The sequence below is a fragment of the Eleutherodactylus coqui genome, chromosome 3, assembly GCF_035609145.1.
Source record: "Eleutherodactylus coqui strain aEleCoq1 chromosome 3, aEleCoq1.hap1, whole genome shotgun sequence".
Lineage (NCBI taxonomy): Eukaryota > Metazoa > Chordata > Amphibia > Anura > Eleutherodactylidae > Eleutherodactylus > Eleutherodactylus coqui.
The window spans coordinates 98,858,633-98,877,886 of NC_089839.1; the positions used below are offsets into that span (position 1 = coordinate 98,858,633).

Sequence of the window (19,254 nt, forward strand, 5' to 3'; positions counted from 1 at the left end):
CATATCCAATCTACAAAACATTGGATGAAAGAATCGATTTTTGTGTCTAAATGTTTAAACTGCACAAGGAAATAGATGAAATTGAACCAAATTCTGAAAACCGCATTAAAGAGCATTGTATGGCCAACATTTGCATCCGATTGGGAGCAAAAACAGGACAGTCTTCCACCAGGATGGCCGAGTGGTTAAGGCGTTGGACTTAAGATCCAATGGATATGTATCCGCGTGGGTTCAAACCCCACTCCTAGTATAGGTTTTAGCCGGGGAGCTCTGCAAGCTAGGAATCGTAGAGCAACACAACAGATCCTGCTGCAGGTCTCTTTGCCAATAATTTTTTTATCAATCTGAATCCTGTGACTGTGTGTTTATTACATTCTTTTTATCCTAGGAGCAAATTGTTAATCATGATCCCTACCATGATCATATGTGCTTTACGCACATAACAATCTTAAAACTTTGGATGAAAGAATCGATTTTTGTGTCTAAATGTTTAAACTGCACAAGGAAAAAGATGAAATTGAACCAAATTCTGAAAACCGCATCAAAGAGCATTGCATGGCCAACATTTGTATCCGATTGGGAGCAAAAACAAGACAGTCTTTCACCAGGATGGCCGAGTTGTTAAGGCGTTGGACTTAAGATCCAATGGATATGTATCCGCGTGGGTTCAAACCCCACTCCTGGTATAGGTTTTAGCCGGGGAGCTCTGCAAGCTAGGAATCGTAGAGCAACACAAAAGATCCTGCTGCAGGTCTCTTTGCCAATAATTTTTTTCTCAATCTGAATCCTGCGACTGTGTGTTTATAGCATTCTTTTTATCCTAGGAGCAAATTGTTAATCATGATCCCTACCATGATCATATGTGCTTTACGCACATAACAATCTTCAAAACCTTGGATGAAAGAATCGATTTTTGTGTCTAAATGTTTAAACTGCACAAGGAAATAGATGAAATTGAACCAAATTCTGAAAACCGCATCAAAGAGCATTGCATGGCCAACATTTGTATCCGATTGGGAGCAAAAACAGGACAGTCTTCCACCAGGATGGCCGAGTGGTTAAAGGGGTTGTCCCGCGCCGAAACGGGTTTTTTTTTTTTTTAAACCCCCCCCCCGTTCGGCGCGAGACAACCCCGCTGCAGGGGTTAAAAAAACAACCCGCACAGCGCTTACCTGAATCCCGGCGGTCCGGCGTCTTCATACTCACCTGCTGAAGATGGCCGCCGGGATCCTCTGTCTCCATGGACCGCAGGGCTTCTGTGCGGTCCATTGCCGATTCCAGCCTCCTGATTGGCTGGAATCGGCACGTGACGGGGCGGAGCTACACGGAGCTACACGGAGCCCCATTCAGAAAAGAAGAAGACCCGGACTGCGCAAGCGCGGCTAATTTGGCCATCGGAGGGCGAAAATTAGTCGGCACCATGGAGACGAGGACGCCAGCAACGGAGCAGGTAAGTATAAAACTTTTTATAACTTCTGTATGGCTCATAATTCATGCACAATGTACATTACAAAGTGCATTATTATGGCCATGCAGAAGTGTATAGACCCACTTGCTGCCTCGGGACAACCCCTTTAAGGCGTTGGACTTAAGATCCAATGGATATGTATCCGCGTGGGTTCAAACCCCACTCCTGGTATAGGTTTTAGCCGGGGAGCTCTGCAAGCTAGGAATCGTAGAGCAACACAACAGATCCTGCTGCAGGTCTCTTTGCCAATAATTTTTTTCTCAATCTGAATCCTGTGACTGTGTGTTTATTACATTCTTTTTATCCTAGGAGCAAATTGTTAATCATGATCCCTACCATGATCATATGTGCTTTACGCACATAACAATCTTCAAAACTTGGATGAAAGAATCGATTTTTGTGTCTAAATGTTTAAACTGCACAAGGAAAAAGATGAAATTGAACCAAATTCTGAAAACCGCATCAAAGAGCATTGCATGGCCAACATTTGTATCCGATTGGGAGCAAAAACAGGACAGTCTTCCACCAGGATGGCCGAGTGGTTAAGGCGTTGGACTTAAGATCCAATGGATATGTATCCGCATGGGTTCAAACCCCACTCCTGGTATAGGTTTTAGCCGGGGAGCTCTGCAAGCTAGGAATCGTAGAGCAACACAACAGATCCTGCTGCAGGTCTCTTTGCCAATAATTTTTTTCTCAATCTGAATCCTGTGACTGTGTGTTTATTACATTCTTTTTATTCTAGGAGCAAATTGTTAATCATGATCCCTACCATGATCATATGTGCTTTACGCACATAACAATCTTCAAAACTTTGGATGAAAGAATCGATTTTTGTGTCTAAATGTTTAAACTGCACAAGGAAATAGATGAAATTGAACCAAATTCTGAAAACCGCATTAAAAAGCATTGTATGGCCAACATTTGCATCCGATTGGGAGCAAAAACAGGATAGTTTTACACCAGGATGGCCGAGTGGTTAAGGCGTTGGTCTTAAGATCCAATGGATATGTATCCGCGTGGGTTCAAACCCCACTCCTGGTATAGGTTTTAGCCGGGGAGCTCTGCAAGCTAGGAATCGTAGAGCAACACAAAAGATCCTGCTGCAGGTCTCTTTGCCAATAATTTTTTTCTCAATCTGAATCCTGCGACTGTGTGTTTATAGCATTCTTTTTATCCTAGGAGCAAATTGTTAATCATGATCCCTACCATGATCATATGTGCTTTACGCACATAACAATCTTCAAAACCTTGGATGAAAGAATCGATTTTTGTGTCTAAATGTTTAAACTGCACAAGGAAATAGATGAAATTGAACCAAATTCTGAAAACCGCATCAAAGAGCATTGCATGACCAACATTTGTATCCGATTGAGAGCAAAAACAGGACAGTCTTCCACCAGGATGGCCGAGTGGTTAAGGCGTTGGACTTAAGATCCAATGGATATGTATCCGCGTGGGTTCAAACCCCACTCCTGGTATAGGTTTTAGCCGGGGAGCTCTGCAAGCTAGGAATCGTAGAGCAACACAACAGATCCTGCTGCAGGTCTCTTTGCCAATAATTTTTTTCTCAATCTGAATCCTGTGACTGTGTGTTTATTACATTCTTTTTATCCTAGGAGCAAATTGTTAATCATGATCCCTACCATGATCATATGTGCTTTACGCACATAACAATCTTCAAAACTTTGGATGAAAGAATCGATTTTTGTGTCTAAATGTTTAAACTGCACAAGGAAATAGATGAAATTGAACCAAATTCTGAAAACCGCATTAAAAAGCATTGTATGGCCAACATTTGCATCCGATTGGGAGCAAAAACAGGATAGTTTTACACCAGGATGGCCGAGTGGTTAAGGCGTTGGACTTAAGATCCAATGGATATGTATCCGCGTGGGTTCAAACCCCACTCCTGGTATAGGTTTTAGCCGGGGAGCTCTGCAAGCTAGGAATCGTAGAGCAACACAAAAGATCCTGCTGCAGGTCTCTTTGCCAATAATTTTTTTCTCAATCTGAATCCTGCGACTGTGTGTTTATAGCATTCTTTTTATCCTAGGAGCAAATTGTTAATCATGATCCCTACCATGATCATAGGTGCTTTACGCACATATCCAATCTACAAAACATTGGATGAAAGAATCGATTTTTGTGTCTAAATGTTTAAACTGCACAAGGAAATAGATGAAATTGAACCAAATTCTGAAAACCGCATCAAAGAGCATTGTATGGCCAACATTTGTATCCGATTGGGAGCAAAAACAGGACAGTCTTCCACCAGGATGGCCGAGTGGTTAAGGCGTTGGACTTAAGATCCAATGGATATGTATCCGCGTGGGTTCAAACCCCACTCCTGGTATAGGTTTTAGCCGGGGAGCTCTGCAAGCTAGGAATCGTAGAGCAACACAACAGATCCTGCTGCACGTCTCTTTGCCAATAATTTTTTTCTCAATCTGAATCCTGTGACTGTGTGTTTATTACATTCTTTTTATCCTAGGAGCAAATTGTTAATCATGATCCCTACCATGATCATATGTGCTTTACGCACATAACAATCTTAAAACTTTGGATGAAAGAATCGATTTTTGTGTCTAAATGTTTAAACTGCACAAGGAAAAAGATGAAATTGAACCAAATTCTGAAAACCGCATCAAAGAGCATTGCATGGCCAACATTTGTATCCGATTGGGAGCAAAAACAAGACAGTCTTTCACCAGGATGGCCGAGTTGTTAAGGCGTTGGACTTAAGATCCAATGGATATGTATCCGCGTGGGTTCAAACCCCACTCCTGGTATAGGTTTTAGCCGGGGAGCTCTGCAAGCTAGGAATCGTAGAGCAACACAAAAGATCCTGCTGCAGGTCTCTTTGCCAATAATTTTTTTCTCAATCTGAATCCTGCGACTGTGTGTTTATAGCATTCTTTTTATCCTAGGAGCAAATTGTTAATCATGATCCCTACCATGATCATATGTGCTTTACGCACATAACAATCTTCAAAACCTTGGATGAAAGAATCGATTTTTGTGTCTAAATGTTTAAACTGCACAAGGAAATAGATGAAATTGAACCAAATTCTGAAAACCGCATCAAAGAGCATTGCATGGCCAACATTTGTATCCGATTGGGAGCAAAAACAGGACAGTCTTCCACCAGGATGGCTGAGTGGTTAAAGGGGTTGTCCCGCGCCGAAACGGGTTTTTTTTTTTTTTAAACCCCCCCCCCCCCGTTCGGCGCGAGACAACCCCGCTGCAGGGGTTAAAAAAACAACCCGCACAGCGCTTACCTGAATCCCGGCGGTCCGGCGTCTTCATACTCACCTGCTGAAGATGGCCGCCGGGATCCTCTGTCTCCATGGACCGCAGGGCTTCTGTGCGGTCCATTGCCGATTCCAGCCTCCTGATTGGCTGGAATCGGCACGTGACGGGGCGGAGCTACACGGAGCTACACGGAGCCCCATTCAGAAAAGAAGAAGACCCGGACTGCGCAAGCGCGGCTAATTTGGCCATCGGAGGGCGAAAATTAGTCGGCACCATGGAGACGAGGACGCCAGCAACGGAGCAGGTAAGTATAAAACTTTTTATAACTTCTGTATGGCTCATAATTAATGCACAATGTACATTACAAAGTGCATTATTATGGCCATGCAGAAGTGTATAGACCCACTTGCTGCCTCGGGACAACCCCTTTAAGGCGTTGGACTTAAGATCCAATGGATATGTATCCGCGTGGGTTCAAACCCCACTCCTGGTATAGGTTTTAGCCGGGGAGCTCTGCAAGCTAGGAATCGTAGAGCAACACAACAGATCCTGCTGCAGGTCTCTTTGCCAATAATTTTTTTCTCAATCTGAATCCTGTGACTGTGTGTTTATTACATTCTTTTTATCCTAGGAGCAAATTGTTAATCATGATCCCTACCATGATCATATGTGCTTTACGCACATAACAATCTTCAAAACTTTGGATGAAAGAATCGATTTTTGTGTCTAAATTTTTAAACTGCACAAGGAAATAGATGAAATTGAACCAAATTCTGAAAACCGCATTAAAGAGCATTGTATGGCCAACATTTGCATCCGATTGGGAGCAAAAACAGGATAGTTTTACACCAGGATGGCCGAGTGGTTAAGGCGTTGGACTTAAGATCCAATGGATATGTATCCGCGTGGGTTCAAACCCCACTCCTGGTATAGGTTTCAGCCGGGGAGCTCTGCAAGCTAGGAATCGTAGAGCAACACAAAAGATCCTGCTGCAGGTCTCTTTGCCAATAATTTTTTTCTCAATCTGAATCCTGCGACTGTGTGTTTATAGCATTCTTTTTATCCTAGGAGCAAATTGTTAATCATGATCCCTACCATGATCATATGTGCTTTACGCACATAACAATCTTCAAAACCTTGGATGAAAGAATCGATTTTTGTGTCTAAATGTTTAAACTGCACAAGGAAATAGATGAAATTGAACCAAATTCTGAAAACCGCATCAAAGAGCATTGCATGGCCAACATTTGTATCCGATTGGGAGCAAAAACAGGACAGTCTTCCACCAGGATGGCCAAGTGGTTAAGGCGTTGGACTTAAGATCCAATGGATATGTATCCGCGTGGGTTCAAACCCCACTCCTGGTATAGGTTTTAGCCGGGGAGCTCTGCAAGCTAGGAATCGTAGAGCAACACAACAGATCCTGCTGCAGGTCTCTTTGCCAATAATTTTTTTCTCAATCTGAATCCTGTGACTGTGTGTTTATTACATTCTTTTTATCCTAGGAGCAAATTGTTAATCATGATCCCTACCATGATCATATGTTCTTTACGCACATAACAATCTTCAAAACTTTGGATGAAAGAATCGATTTTTGTGTCTAAATGTTTAAACTGCACAAGGAAATAGATGAAATTGAACCAAATTCTGAAAACCGCATTAAAAAGCATTGTATGGCCAACATTTGCATCCGATTGGGAGCAAAAACAGGATAGTTTTACACCAGGATGGCCGAGTGGTTAAGGCGTTGGACTTAAGATCCAATGGATATGTATCCGCGTGGGTTCAAACCCCACTCCTGGTATAGGTTTTAGCCGGGGAGCTCTGCAAGCTAGGAATCGTAGAGCAACACAAAAGATCCTGCTGCAGGTCTCTTTGCCAATAATTTTTTTCTCAATCTGAATCCTGCGACTGTGTGTTTATAGCATTCTTTTTATCCTAGGAGCAAATTGTTAATCATGATCCCTACCATGATCATAGGTGCTTTACGCACATATCCAATCTACAAAACATTGGATGAAAGAATCGATTTTTGTGTCTAAATGTTTAAACTGCACAAGGAAATAGATGAAATTGAACCAAATTCTGAAAACCGCATCAAAGAGCATTGTATGGCCAACATTTGTATCCGATTGGGAGCAAAAACAGGACAGTCTTCCACCAGGATGGCCGAGTGGTTAAGGCGTTGGACTTAAGATCCAATGGATATGTATCCGCGTGGGTTCAAACCCCACTCCTGGTATAGGTTTTAGCCGGGGAGCTCTGCAAGCTAGGAATCGTAGAGCAACACAACAGATCCTGCTGCACGTCTCTTTGCCAATAATTTTTTTCTCAATCTGAATCCTGTGACTGTGTGTTTATTACATTCTTTTTATCCTAGGAGCAAATTGTTAATCATGATCCCTACCATGATCATATGTGCTTTACGCACATAACAATCTTAAAACTTTGGATGAAAGAATCGATTTTTGTGTCTAAATGTTTAAACTGCACAAGGAAAAAGATGAAATTGAACCAAATTCTGAAAACCGCATCAAAGAGCATTGCATGGCCAACATTTGTATCCGATTGGGAGCAAAAACAAGACAGTCTTTCACCAGGATGGCCGAGTTGTTAAGGCGTTGGACTTAAGATCCAATGGATATGTATCCGCGTGGGTTCAAACCCCACTCCTGGTATAGGTTTTAGCCGGGGAGCTCTGCAAGCTAGGAATCGTAGAGCAACACAAAAGATCCTGCTGCAGGTCTCTTTGCCAATAATTTTTTTCTCAATCTGAATCCTGCGACTGTGTGTTTATAGCATTCTTTTTATCCTAGGAGCAAATTGTTAATCATGATCCCTACCATGATCATATGTGCTTTACGCACATAACAATCTTCAAAACCTTGGATGAAAGAATCGATTTTTGTGTCTAAATGTTTAAACTGCACAAGGAAATAGATGAAATTGAACCAAATTCTGAAAACCGCATCAAAGAGCATTGCATGGCCAACATTTGTATCCGATTGGGAGCAAAAACAGGACAGTCTTCCACCAGGATGGCTGAGTGGTTAAAGGGGTTGTCCCGCGCCGAAACGGGTTTTTTTTTTTTTTAAACCCCCCCCCCCCCCGTTCGGCGCGAGACAACCCCGCTGCAGGGGTTAAAAAAACAACCCGCACAGCGCTTACCTGAATCCCGGCGGTCCGGCGTCTTCATACTCACCTGCTGAAGATGGCCGCCGGGATCCTCTGTCTCCATGGACCGCAGGGCTTCTGTGCGGTCCATTGCCGATTCCAGCCTCCTGATTGGCTGGAATCGGCACGTGACGGGGCGGAGCTACACGGAGCTACACGGAGCCCCATTCAGAAAAGAAGAAGACCCGGACTGCGCAAGCGCGGCTAATTTGGCCATCGGAGGGCGAAAATTAGTCGGCACCATGGAGACGAGGACGCCAGCAACGGAGCAGGTAAGTATAAAACTTTTTATAACTTCTGTATGGCTCATAATTAATGCACAATGTACATTACAAAGTGCATTATTATGGCCATGCAGAAGTGTATAGACCCACTTGCTGCCTCGGGACAACCCCTTTAAGGCGTTGGACTTAAGATCCAATGGATATGTATCCGCGTGGGTTCAAACCCCACTCCTGGTATAGGTTTTAGCCGGGGAGCTCTGCAAGCTAGGAATCGTAGAGCAACACAACAGATCCTGCTGCAGGTCTCTTTGCCAATAATTTTTTTCTCAATCTGAATCCTGTGACTGTGTGTTTATTACATTCTTTTTATCCTAGGAGCAAATTGTTAATCATGATCCCTACCATGATCATATGTGCTTTACGCACATAACAATCTTCAAAACTTTGGATGAAAGAATCGATTTTTGTGTCTAAATTTTTAAACTGCACAAGGAAATAGATGAAATTGAACCAAATTCTGAAAACCGCATTAAAGAGCATTGTATGGCCAACATTTGCATCCGATTGGGAGCAAAAACAGGATAGTTTTACACCAGGATGGCCGAGTGGTTAAGGCGTTGGACTTAAGATCCAATGGATATGTATCCGCGTGGGTTCAAACCCCACTCCTGGTATAGGTTTCAGCCGGGGAGCTCTGCAAGCTAGGAATCGTAGAGCAACACAAAAGATCCTGCTGCAGGTCTCTTTGCCAATAATTTTTTTCTCAATCTGAATCCTGCGACTGTGTGTTTATAGCATTCTTTTTATCCTAGGAGCAAATTGTTAATCATGATCCCTACCATGATCATATGTGCTTTACGCACATAACAATCTTCAAAACCTTGGATGAAAGAATCGATTTTTGTGTCTAAATGTTTAAACTGCACAAGGAAATAGATGAAATTGAACCAAATTCTGAAAACCGCATCAAAGAGCATTGCATGGCCAACATTTGTATCCGATTGGGAGCAAAAACAGGACAGTCTTCCACCAGGATGGCCAAGTGGTTAAGGCGTTGGACTTAAGATCCAATGGATATGTATCCGCGTGGGTTCAAACCCCACTCCTGGTATAGGTTTTAGCCGGGGAGCTCTGCAAGCTAGGAATCGTAGAGCAACACAACAGATCCTGCTGCAGGTCTCTTTGCCAATAATTTTTTTCTCAATCTGAATCCTGTGACTGTGTGTTTATTACATTCTTTTTATCCTAGGAGCAAATTGTTAATCATGATCCCTACCATGATCATATGTTCTTTACGCACATAACAATCTTCAAAACTTTGGATGAAAGAATCGATTTTTGTGTCTAAATGTTTAAACTGCACAAGGAAATAGATGAAATTGAACCAAATTCTGAAAACCGCATTAAAGAGCATTGTATGGCCAACATTTGCATCCGATTGGGAGCAAAAACAGGATAGTTTTACACCAGGATGGCCGAGTGGTTAAGGCGTTGGACTTAAGATCCAATGGATATGTATCCGCGTGGGTTCAAACCCCACTCCTGGTATAGGTTTTAGCCGGGGAGCTCTGCAAGCTAGGAATCGTAGAGCAACACAACAGATCCTGCTGCAGGTCTCTTTGCCAATAATTTTTTTCTCAATCTGAATCCTGCGACTGTGTGTTTATAGCATTCTTTTTATCCTAGGAGCAAATTGTTAATCATGATCCCTACCATGATCATATGTGCTTTACGCACATAACAATCTTCAAAACCTTGGATGAAAGAATCGATTTTTGTGTCTAAATGTTTAAACTGCACAAGGAAATAGATGAAATTGAACCAAATTCTGAAAACCGCATTAAAGAGCATTGTATGGCCAACATTTGCATCCGATTGGGAGCAAAAACAGGATAGTTTTACACCAGGATGGCTGAGTGGTTAAGGCGTTGGACTTAAGATCCAATGGATATGTATCCGCGTGGGTTCAAACCCCACTCCTGGTATAGGTTTTAGCCGGGGAGCTCTGCAAGCTAGGAATCGTAGAGCAACACAAAAGATCCTGCTGCAGGTCTCTTTGCCAATAATTTTTTTCTCAATCTGAATCCTGCGACTGTGTGTTTATAGCATTCTTTTTATCCTAGGAGCAAATTGTTAATCATGATCCCTACCATGATCATATGTGCTTTACGCACATAACAATCTTCAAAACCTTGGATGAAAGAATCGATTTTTGTGTCTAAATGTTTAAACTGCACAAGGAAATAGATGAAATTGAACCAAATTCTGAAAACCGCATCAAAGAGCATTGCATGGCCAACATTTGTATCCGATTGGGAGCAAAAACAGGACAGTCTTCCACCAGGATGGCCGAGTGGTTAAGGCGTTGGACTTAAGATCCAATGGATATGTATCCGCGTGGGTTCAAACCCCACTCCTGGTATAGGTTTTAGCCGGGGAGCTCTGCAAGCTAGGAATCGTAGAGCAACACAACAGATCCTGCTGCAGGTCTCTTTGCCAATAATTTTTTTCTCAATCTGAATCCTGTGACTGTGTGTTTATTACATTCTTTTTATCCTAGGAGCAAATTGTTAATCATGATCCCTACCATGATCATATGTGCTTTACGCACATAACAATCTTCAAAACCTTGGATGAAAGAATCGATTTTTGTGTCTAAATGTTTAAACTGCACAAGGAAATAGATGAAATTGAACCAAATTCTGAAAACCGCATCAAAGAGCATTGTATGGCCAACATTTGCATCCGATTGGGAGCAAAAACAGGATAGTTTTACACCAGGATGGCCGAGTGGTTAAGGCGTTGGACTTAAGATCCAATGGATATGTATCCACGTGGGTTCAAACCCCACTCCTGGTATAGGTTTTAGCCGGGGAGCTCTGCAAGCTAGGAATCGTAGAGCAACACAAAAGATCCTGCTGCAGGTCTCTTTGCCAATAATTTTTTTCTCAATCTGAATCCTGCGACTGTGTGTTTATAGCATTCTTTTTATCCTAGGAGCAAATTGTTAATCATGATCCCTACCATGATCATAGGTGCTTTACGCACATATCCAATCTACAAAACATTGGATGAAAGAATCGATTTTTGTGTCTAAATGTTTAAACTGCACAAGGAAATAGATGAAATTGAACCAAATTCTGAAAACCGCATCAAAGAGCATTGCATGTCCAACATTTGTATCCGATTGGGAGCAAAAACAGGACAGTCTTCCACCAGGATGGCCGAGTGGTTAAGGCGTTGGACTTAAGATCCAATGGATATGTATCCGCGTGGGTTCAAACCCCACTTCTGGTATATGTTTTAGCCGGGGAGCTCTGCAAGCTAGGAATCGTAGAGCAACACAACAGATCCTGCTGCAGGTCTCTTTGCCAATAATTTTTTTCTCAATCTGAATCCTGTGACTGTGTGTTTATTACATTCTTTTTATCCTAGGAGCAAATTGTTAATCATGATCCCTACCATGATCATATGTGCTTTACGCACATAACAATCTTCAAAACTTTGGATGAAAGAATCGATTTTTGTGTCTAAATGTTTAAACTGCACAAGGAAATAGATGAAATTGAACCAAATTCTGAAAACCGCATCAAAGAGCATTGTATGGCCAACATTTGCATCCGATTGGGAGCAAAAACAGGATAGTTTTACACCAGGATGGCCGAGTGGTTAAGGCGTTGGACTTAAGATCCAATGGATATGTATCCGCGTGGGTTCAAACCCCACTCCTGGTATAGGTTTTAGCCGGGGAGCTCTGCAAGCTAGGAATCGTAGAGCAACACAAAAGATCCTGCTGCAGGTCTCTTTGCCAATAATTTTTTTCTCAATCTGAATCCTGCGACTGTGTGTTTATAGCATTCTTTTTATCCTAGGAGCAAATTGTTAATCATGATCCCTACCATGATCATATGTGCTTTACGCACATAACAATCTTCAAAACCTTGGATGAAAGAATCGATTTTTGTGTCTAAATGTTTAAACTGCACAAGGAAATAGATGAAATTGAACCAAATTCTGAAAACCGCATCAAAGAGCATTGCATGGCCAACATTTGTATCCGATTGGGAGCAAAAACAGGACAGTCTTCCACCAGGATGGCCGAGTGGTTAAGGTGTTGGACTTAAGATCCAATGGATATGTATCCGCGTGGGTTCAAACCCCACTCCTGGTATAGGTTTTAGCCGGGGAGCTCTGCAAGCTAGGAATCGTAGAGCAACACAACAGATCCTGCTGCAGGTCTCTTTGCCAATAATTTTTTTCTCAATCTGAATCCTGTGACTGTGTGTTTATTACATTCTTTTTATCCTAGGAGCAAATTGTTAATCATGATCCCTACCATGATCATAGGTGCTTTACGCACATATCCAATCTACAAAACATTGGATGAAAGAATCGATTTTTGTGTCTAAATGTTTAAACTGCACAAGGAAATAGATGAAATTGAACCAAATTCTGAAAACCGCATCAAAGAGCATTGTATGGCCAACATTTGTATCCGATTGGGAGCAAAAACAGGATAGTTTTACACCAGGATGGCCGAGTGGTTAAGGCGTTGGACTTAAAATCCCATGGATATGTATCCGCGTGGGTTCAAACTCCACTCCTGGTATAGGTTTTAGCCGGGGAGCTCTGCAAGCTAGGAATCGTAGAGCAACACAACAGATCCTGCTGCAGGTCTCTTTGCCAATAATTATTTTCTCAATCTGAATCCTGTGACTGTGTGTTTATTACATTCTTTTTATCCTAGGAGCAAATTGTTAATCATGATCCCTACCATGATCATATGTGCTTTACGCACATAACAATCTTCAAAACTTTGGATGAAAGAATCGATTTTTGTGTCTAAATGTTTAAACTGCACAAGGAAATAGATGAAATTGAACCAAATTCTGAAAACCGCATCAAAGAGCATTGTATGGCCAACATTTGCATCCGATTGGGAGCAAAAACAGGATAGTTTTACACCAGGATGGCCGAGTGGTTAAGGTGTTGGACTTAAGATCCAATGGATATGTATCCGCGTGGGTTCAAACCCCACTCCTGGTATAGGTTTTAGCCGGGGAGCTCTGCAAGCTAGGAATCGTAGAGCAACACAAAAGATCCTGCTGCAGGTCTCTTTGCCAATAATTTTTTTCTCAATCTGAATCCTGCGACTGTGTGTTTATAGCATTCTTTTTATCCTAGGAGCAAATTGTTAATCATGATCCCTACCATGATCATAGGTGCTTTACGCACATATCCAATCTACAAAACATTGGATGAAAGAATCGATTTTTGTGTCTAAATGTTTAAACTGCACAAGGAAATAGATGAAATTGAACCAAATTCTGAAAACCGCATTAAAGAGCATTGTATGGCCAACATTTGCATCCGATTGGGAGCAAAAACAGGACAGTCTTCCACCAGGATGGCCGAGTGGTTAAGGCGTTGGACTTAAGATCCAATGGATATGTATCCGCGTGGGTTCAAACCCCACTCCTGGTATAGGTTTTAGCCGGGGAGCTCTGCAAGCTAGGAATCGTAGAGCAACACAACAGATCCTGCTGCAGGTCTCTTTGCCAATAATCTTTTTCTCAATCTGAATCCTGTGACTGTGTGTTTATTACATTCTTTTTATCCTAGGAGCAAATTGTTAATCATGATCCCTACCATGATCATATGTGCTTTACGCACATTACAATCTTAAAACTTTGGATGAAAGAATCGATTTTTGTGTCTAAATGTTTAAACTGCACAAGGAAAAAGATGAAATTGAACCAAATTCTGAAAACCGCATCAAAGAGCATTGCATGGCCAACATTTGTATCCGATTGGGAGCAAAAACAGGACAGTCTTCCACCAGGATGGCCGAGTGGTTAAGGCGTTGGACTTAAGATCCAATGGATATGTATCCGCGTGGGTTCAAACCCCACTCCTGGTATAGGTTTTAGCCGGGGAGCTCTGCAAGCTAGGAATCGTAGAGCAACACAACAGATCCTGCTGCAGGTCTCTTTGCCAATAATTTTTTTCTCAATCTGAATCCTGTGACTGTGTGTTTATTACATTCTTTTTATCCTAGGAGCAAATTGTTAATCATGATCCCTACCATGATCATATGTGCTTTACGCACATAACAATCTTCAAAACTTTGGATGAAAGAATCGATTTTTATGTCTAAATGTTTAAACTGCACAAGGAAATAGATGAAATTGAACCAAATTCTGAAAACCGCATCAAAGAGCATTGTATGGCCAACATTTGCATCCGATTGGGAGCAAAAACAGGATAGTTTTACACCAGGATGGCCGGGTGGTTAAGGCATTGGAGTTAAGATCCAATGGATATATATCCGCGTGGGTTCAAACCCCACTCCTGGTATAGGTTTTAGCCGGGGAGCTCTGCAAGCTAGGAATCGTAGAGCAACACAACAGATCCTGCTGCAGGTCTCTTTGCCAATAATTTTTTTCTCAATCTGAATCCTGTGTCTGTGTGTTTATAGCATTCTTTTTATCCTAGGAGCAAATTGTTAATCATGATCCCTACCATGATCATATGTGCTTTACGCACATAACAATCTTCAAAACCTTGGATGAAAGAATCGATTTTTGTGTCTAAATGTTTAAACTGCACAAGGAAATAGATGAAATTGAACCAAATTCTGAAAACCGCATCAAAGAGCATTGCATGGCCAACATTTGTATCCGATTGGGAGCAAAAACAGGACAGTCTTTCACCAGGATGGCCGAGTTGTTAAGGCGTTAGACTTAAGATCCAATGGATATGTATCCGCGTGGGTTCAAACCCCACTCCTGGTATAGGTTTTAGCCGGGGAGCTCTGCAAGCTAGGAATCGTAGAGCAACACAAAAGATCCTGCTGCAGGTCTCTTTGCCAATAATTTTTTTCTCAATCTGAATCCTGCGACTGTGTGTTTATAGCATTCTTTTTTATCCTAGGAGCAAATTGTTAATCATGATCCCTACCATGATCATATGTGCTTTACGCACATAGAAATCTTCAAAACCTTGGATGAAAGAATCGATTTTTGTGTCTAAATGTTTAAACTGCACAAGGAAATAGATGAAATTGAACCAAATTCTGAAAACCGCATCAAAGAGCATTGCATGTCCAACATTTGTATCCGATTGGGAGCAAAAACAGGACAGTCTTCCACCAGGATGGCCGAGTGGTTAAGGCGTTGGACTTAAGATCCAATGGATATGTATCCGCGTGGGTTCAAACCCCACTCCTGGTGTAGGTTTTAGCCGGGGAGCTCTGCAAGCTAGGAATCGTAGAGCAACACAACAGATCCTGCTGCAGGTCTCTTTGCCAATAATTTTTTTCTCAATCTGAATCCTGTGACTGTGTGTTTATTACATTCTTTTTATCCTAGGAGCAAATTGTTAATCATGATCCCTACCATGATCATATGTGCTTTACGCACATAACAATCTTCAAAACTTTGGATGAAAGAATCGATTTTTGTGTCTAAATGTTTAAACTGCACAAGGAAATAGATGAAATTGAACCAAATTCTGAAAACCGCATCAAAGAGCATTGCATGGCCAGATTTGCATCCGAATGGGAGCAAAAACAGTACAGTCCTCCACCAGGATGGCCGAGAGTTTTTATGGCATTGGACTTAAGATCCAATGGAATTGTATCCGTGTGGGTTCAAACCCCACTCCTGGTAGAAGTTGTAGCCTGGGAGCTCTGCAAGCTAGGAATCGTAGAGCAACACAAAAGGTCCTGCTGCAGGTTTTTTTGACAAAATTTTTTTCTCAATCTGAATCCTGTGACTGTGTGTTTATAGCATTCTTTTTATCCTAGGAGCAAATTGTTAATCATGATCCCTACCATGATCATAGGTGCTTTACGCACATATCCAATCTACAAAACATTGGATGAAAGAATCGATTTTTGTGTCTAAATGTTTAAACTGCACAAGGAAATAGATGAAATTGAACCAAATTCTGAAAACCGCATCAAAGAGCATTGCATGACCAACATTTGCATCCGATTGGGAGCAAAGACAGGACAGTTTTCCACCAGGATGGCTGAGTGGTTAAGGCGTTGGACTTAAGATCCAATGGATATGTATCCGTGTGGGTTCAAACCCCACTCCAGGTATAGGTTTTAGCCCGGGAGCTCTGCAAGCTAGGAATCGTAGAGCAACACAAAAGATCCTGCTGCAGGTCTCTTTGTCAATAATTTTTTTCTCAATCTGAATCCTGTGACTGTGTGTTTATAGCATTCTTTTTATCCTAGGAGCAAATTGTTAATCATGATCCCTACCATGATCATAGGTGCTTTACGCACATATCCAATCTACAAAACATTGGATGAAAGAATCGATTTTTGTGTCTAAATGTTTAAACTGCACAAGGAAATAGATGAAATTGAACCAAATTCTGAAAACCGCATCAAAGAGCATTGTATGGCCAACATTTGCATCCGATTGGGAGCAAATACAGGACAGTCTTCCACCAGGATGGCTGAGTGGTTAAGGCGTTGGACTTAAGATCCAATGGATATGTATCCGCGTGGGTTCAAACCCCACTCCTGGTATAGGTTTTAGCCGGGGAGCTCTGCAAGCTAGGAATCGTAGAGCAACACAACAGATCCTGCTGCAGGTCTCTTTGCCAATAATTTTTTTCTCAATCTGAATCCTGTGACTGTGTGTTTATAGCATTCTTTTTATCCTAGGAGCAAATTGTTAATCATGATCCCTACCATGATCATATGTGCTTTACGCACATAACAATCTTCAAAACTTTGGATGAAAGAATCGATTTTTGTGTCTAAATGTTTAAACTGCACAAGGAAATAGATGAAATTGAACCAAATTCTGAAAACCGCATCAAAGAGAATTGCATGGCCAACATTTGTATCCGATTGGGAGCCAAAGCAAGATAGTCTTTCACTAGGATGGCCGAGTTGTTAAGGCGTTGGACTTAAGATCCAATGGATATGTATCCGCGTGGGTTCAAACCCCACTACTGGTATAGATTTTAGCGTGGGAACTCTGCAAGCTAGGAATCGTAGAGCAACACAAAAGGTCCTGCTGCAGGTCTCTTTGCCAAAATTTGTTTTCTCAATCTGAATCCTGTGACTGTGTGTTTATAGCATTCTTTTTATCCTAGGAGCAAATTGTTAATCATGATCCCTACCATGATTATAGGTGCTTTACTCACAGACCCAGTCTACAAAACATTGGATGAAAGAATCGATTTTTGTGTCTAAATGTTTAAACTGCACAAGGATACAAATGAAATTGAACAAAATTCTGAAAACCGCATCAAAGACCATTGTATGGCCAACATTTGCATCCGATTGGGACCAAAAAGAGGATAGTTTTACACCAGGATGGCCGAGTGGTTAAAGTGTTGGACTTAAGAACTAATGGATATGTATACGCGTGGGTTCAAACCCCACTCCGGGTATAGGTTTTAGCCGGGGAGCTCTGCAAGCTAGGAATCGTAGAGCAACACAACAGATCCTGCTGCAGGTCTCTTTGCCAATAATCTTTTTCTCAATCTGAATCCTGTGACTGTGTGTTTATTACATTCTTTTTATCCTAGGAGCAAATTGTTAATCATGATCCCTACCATGATCATATGTGCTTTACGCACATTACAATCTTAAAACTTTGGATGAAAGAATCGATTTTTGTGTCTAAATGTTTAAACTGCACAAGGAAAAAGATGAAATTGAACCAAATTCTGAAAACCGCATCAAAGAGCATTGCATGGCCAACATTTGTATCCGATTGGGAGCAAAAACAGGCCAGTCTTTCACCCGGATGGCCAAGTGGTTAAGGCATTGGACTTAAGATCCAATGGATATGTATCCGCGTGGGTTCAAACCCCACTCCTGGTATAGGTTTTTAGCAAGGGAACTCTGCAAGCTAGGAATCGTAGAGCAACACAAAAGGTACTGCTGCAGGTCTCTTTGCCAAAATTTTTTTTCTCAATCTGAATCCTGTGACTGTGTGTTTATAGCATTCTTTTTATCCTAGGAGCAAATTGTTAATCATGATCCCTACCATGATCATAGGTGCTTTACACACAGATCCAGTCTACAAAACATTGGATGAAAGAATCGATTTTTGTGTCTAAATGTTTAAACTGCACAAGGAAATAGATGAAATTGAACCAAATTCTGAAAACCGCATCAAAGAGCATTGCATGGCCAACATTTGTATCCGATTGGGAGCAAAAACAGGACAGTCTTTCACCAGGATGGCCGAGTTGTTAAGGCGTTAGACTTAAGATCCAATGGATATGTATCCGCGTGGGTTCAAACCCCACTCCTGGTATAGGTTTTAGCCGGGGAGCTCTGCAAGCTAGGAATCGTAGAGCAACACAAAAGATCCTGCTGCAGGTCTCTTTGCCAATAATTTTTTTCTCAATCTGAATCCTGCGACTGTGTGTTTATAGCATTCTTTTTTATCCTAGGAGCAAATTGTTAATCATGATCCCTACCATGATCATATGTGCTTTACGCACATAACAATCTTCAAAACCTTGGATGAAAGAATCGATTTTTGTGTCTAAATGTTTAAACTGCACAAGGAAATAGATGAAATTGAACCAAATTCTGAAAACCGCATCAAAGAGCATTGCATGTCCAACATTTGTATCCGATTGGGAGCAAAAACAGGACAGTCTTCCACCAGGATGGCCGAGTGGTTAAGGCGTTGGACTTAAGATCCAATGGATATGTATCCGCGTGGGTTCAAACCCCACTCCTGGTATAGGTTTTAGCCGGGGAGCTCTGCAAGCTAGGAATCGTAGAGCAACACAACAGATCCTGCTGCAGGTCTCTTTGCCAATAATTTTTTTCTCAATCTGAATCCTGTGACTGTGTGTTTATTACATTCTTTTTATCCTAGGAGCAAATTGTTAATCATGATCCCTACCATGATCATATGTGCTTTACGCACATAACAATCTTCAAAACTTTGGATGAAAGAATCGATTTTTGTGTCTAAATGTTTAAACTGCACAAGGAAATAGATGAAATTGAACCAAATTCTGAAAACCGCATCAAAGAGCATTGTATGGCCAACATTTGCATCCGATTGGGAGCAAAAACAGGATAGTTTTACACCAGGATGGCCGGGTGGTTAAGGCGTTGGAGTTAAGATCCAATGG

General features: G+C 41.7%; 30 non-coding genes across 30 annotated transcripts; all 30 read left to right on the forward strand.

Moving 5' to 3' along the window:
• The first annotated feature begins 167 nt into the window (after positions 1-167).
• On the forward strand, positions 168-250 carry TRNAL-UAA (transfer RNA leucine (anticodon UAA)). Its single transcript has one exon. It is a non-coding gene; the product is annotated as a tRNA-Leu (tRNA).
• A 353-nt stretch (positions 251-603) lies between these two features.
• Positions 604-686, forward strand: TRNAL-UAA (transfer RNA leucine (anticodon UAA)). Its single transcript has one exon. It is a non-coding gene; the product is annotated as a tRNA-Leu (tRNA).
• A 1,306-nt stretch (positions 687-1,992) lies between these two features.
• Positions 1,993-2,075, forward strand: TRNAL-UAA (transfer RNA leucine (anticodon UAA)). The gene has a single exon. It is a non-coding gene; the product is annotated as a tRNA-Leu (tRNA).
• A 354-nt stretch (positions 2,076-2,429) lies between these two features.
• On the forward strand, positions 2,430-2,512 carry TRNAL-UAA (transfer RNA leucine (anticodon UAA)). The gene has a single exon. It is a non-coding gene; the product is annotated as a tRNA-Leu (tRNA).
• A 354-nt stretch (positions 2,513-2,866) lies between these two features.
• TRNAL-UAA (transfer RNA leucine (anticodon UAA)) lies at positions 2,867-2,949 on the forward strand. Its single transcript has one exon. It is a non-coding gene; the product is annotated as a tRNA-Leu (tRNA).
• A 354-nt stretch (positions 2,950-3,303) lies between these two features.
• TRNAL-UAA (transfer RNA leucine (anticodon UAA)) lies at positions 3,304-3,386 on the forward strand. Its single transcript has one exon. It is a non-coding gene; the product is annotated as a tRNA-Leu (tRNA).
• A 355-nt stretch (positions 3,387-3,741) lies between these two features.
• TRNAL-UAA (transfer RNA leucine (anticodon UAA)) lies at positions 3,742-3,824 on the forward strand. The gene has a single exon. It is a non-coding gene; the product is annotated as a tRNA-Leu (tRNA).
• Positions 3,825-4,177: 353 nt separating this feature from the next.
• TRNAL-UAA (transfer RNA leucine (anticodon UAA)) lies at positions 4,178-4,260 on the forward strand. Its single transcript has one exon. It is a non-coding gene; the product is annotated as a tRNA-Leu (tRNA).
• Positions 4,261-5,570: 1,310 nt separating this feature from the next.
• Positions 5,571-5,653, forward strand: TRNAL-UAA (transfer RNA leucine (anticodon UAA)). The gene has a single exon. It is a non-coding gene; the product is annotated as a tRNA-Leu (tRNA).
• Positions 5,654-6,007: 354 nt separating this feature from the next.
• TRNAL-UAA (transfer RNA leucine (anticodon UAA)) lies at positions 6,008-6,090 on the forward strand. Its single transcript has one exon. It is a non-coding gene; the product is annotated as a tRNA-Leu (tRNA).
• A 354-nt stretch (positions 6,091-6,444) lies between these two features.
• On the forward strand, positions 6,445-6,527 carry TRNAL-UAA (transfer RNA leucine (anticodon UAA)). The gene has a single exon. It is a non-coding gene; the product is annotated as a tRNA-Leu (tRNA).
• A 355-nt stretch (positions 6,528-6,882) lies between these two features.
• On the forward strand, positions 6,883-6,965 carry TRNAL-UAA (transfer RNA leucine (anticodon UAA)). The gene has a single exon. It is a non-coding gene; the product is annotated as a tRNA-Leu (tRNA).
• Positions 6,966-7,318: 353 nt separating this feature from the next.
• On the forward strand, positions 7,319-7,401 carry TRNAL-UAA (transfer RNA leucine (anticodon UAA)). The gene has a single exon. It is a non-coding gene; the product is annotated as a tRNA-Leu (tRNA).
• Positions 7,402-8,712: 1,311 nt separating this feature from the next.
• On the forward strand, positions 8,713-8,795 carry TRNAL-UAA (transfer RNA leucine (anticodon UAA)). The gene has a single exon. It is a non-coding gene; the product is annotated as a tRNA-Leu (tRNA).
• Positions 8,796-9,149: 354 nt separating this feature from the next.
• On the forward strand, positions 9,150-9,232 carry TRNAL-UAA (transfer RNA leucine (anticodon UAA)). Its single transcript has one exon. It is a non-coding gene; the product is annotated as a tRNA-Leu (tRNA).
• Positions 9,233-9,586: 354 nt separating this feature from the next.
• TRNAL-UAA (transfer RNA leucine (anticodon UAA)) lies at positions 9,587-9,669 on the forward strand. The gene has a single exon. It is a non-coding gene; the product is annotated as a tRNA-Leu (tRNA).
• A 354-nt stretch (positions 9,670-10,023) lies between these two features.
• TRNAL-UAA (transfer RNA leucine (anticodon UAA)) lies at positions 10,024-10,106 on the forward strand. Its single transcript has one exon. It is a non-coding gene; the product is annotated as a tRNA-Leu (tRNA).
• Positions 10,107-10,460: 354 nt separating this feature from the next.
• On the forward strand, positions 10,461-10,543 carry TRNAL-UAA (transfer RNA leucine (anticodon UAA)). The gene has a single exon. It is a non-coding gene; the product is annotated as a tRNA-Leu (tRNA).
• Positions 10,544-10,897: 354 nt separating this feature from the next.
• On the forward strand, positions 10,898-10,980 carry TRNAL-UAA (transfer RNA leucine (anticodon UAA)). The gene has a single exon. It is a non-coding gene; the product is annotated as a tRNA-Leu (tRNA).
• Positions 10,981-11,335: 355 nt separating this feature from the next.
• On the forward strand, positions 11,336-11,418 carry TRNAL-UAA (transfer RNA leucine (anticodon UAA)). Its single transcript has one exon. It is a non-coding gene; the product is annotated as a tRNA-Leu (tRNA).
• A 354-nt stretch (positions 11,419-11,772) lies between these two features.
• On the forward strand, positions 11,773-11,855 carry TRNAL-UAA (transfer RNA leucine (anticodon UAA)). Its single transcript has one exon. It is a non-coding gene; the product is annotated as a tRNA-Leu (tRNA).
• Positions 11,856-12,209: 354 nt separating this feature from the next.
• TRNAL-UAA (transfer RNA leucine (anticodon UAA)) lies at positions 12,210-12,292 on the forward strand. The gene has a single exon. It is a non-coding gene; the product is annotated as a tRNA-Leu (tRNA).
• A 355-nt stretch (positions 12,293-12,647) lies between these two features.
• Positions 12,648-12,730, forward strand: TRNAL-UAA (transfer RNA leucine (anticodon UAA)). Its single transcript has one exon. It is a non-coding gene; the product is annotated as a tRNA-Leu (tRNA).
• A 354-nt stretch (positions 12,731-13,084) lies between these two features.
• Positions 13,085-13,167, forward strand: TRNAL-UAA (transfer RNA leucine (anticodon UAA)). Its single transcript has one exon. It is a non-coding gene; the product is annotated as a tRNA-Leu (tRNA).
• Positions 13,168-13,522: 355 nt separating this feature from the next.
• Positions 13,523-13,605, forward strand: TRNAL-UAA (transfer RNA leucine (anticodon UAA)). Its single transcript has one exon. It is a non-coding gene; the product is annotated as a tRNA-Leu (tRNA).
• Positions 13,606-13,958: 353 nt separating this feature from the next.
• Positions 13,959-14,041, forward strand: TRNAL-UAA (transfer RNA leucine (anticodon UAA)). Its single transcript has one exon. It is a non-coding gene; the product is annotated as a tRNA-Leu (tRNA).
• Positions 14,042-15,270: 1,229 nt separating this feature from the next.
• On the forward strand, positions 15,271-15,353 carry TRNAL-UAA (transfer RNA leucine (anticodon UAA)). Its single transcript has one exon. It is a non-coding gene; the product is annotated as a tRNA-Leu (tRNA).
• A 1,230-nt stretch (positions 15,354-16,583) lies between these two features.
• TRNAL-UAA (transfer RNA leucine (anticodon UAA)) lies at positions 16,584-16,666 on the forward strand. The gene has a single exon. It is a non-coding gene; the product is annotated as a tRNA-Leu (tRNA).
• A 1,228-nt stretch (positions 16,667-17,894) lies between these two features.
• Positions 17,895-17,977, forward strand: TRNAL-UAA (transfer RNA leucine (anticodon UAA)). Its single transcript has one exon. It is a non-coding gene; the product is annotated as a tRNA-Leu (tRNA).
• Positions 17,978-18,771: 794 nt separating this feature from the next.
• On the forward strand, positions 18,772-18,854 carry TRNAL-UAA (transfer RNA leucine (anticodon UAA)). Its single transcript has one exon. It is a non-coding gene; the product is annotated as a tRNA-Leu (tRNA).
• Positions 18,855-19,254: the final 400 nt, after the last annotated feature.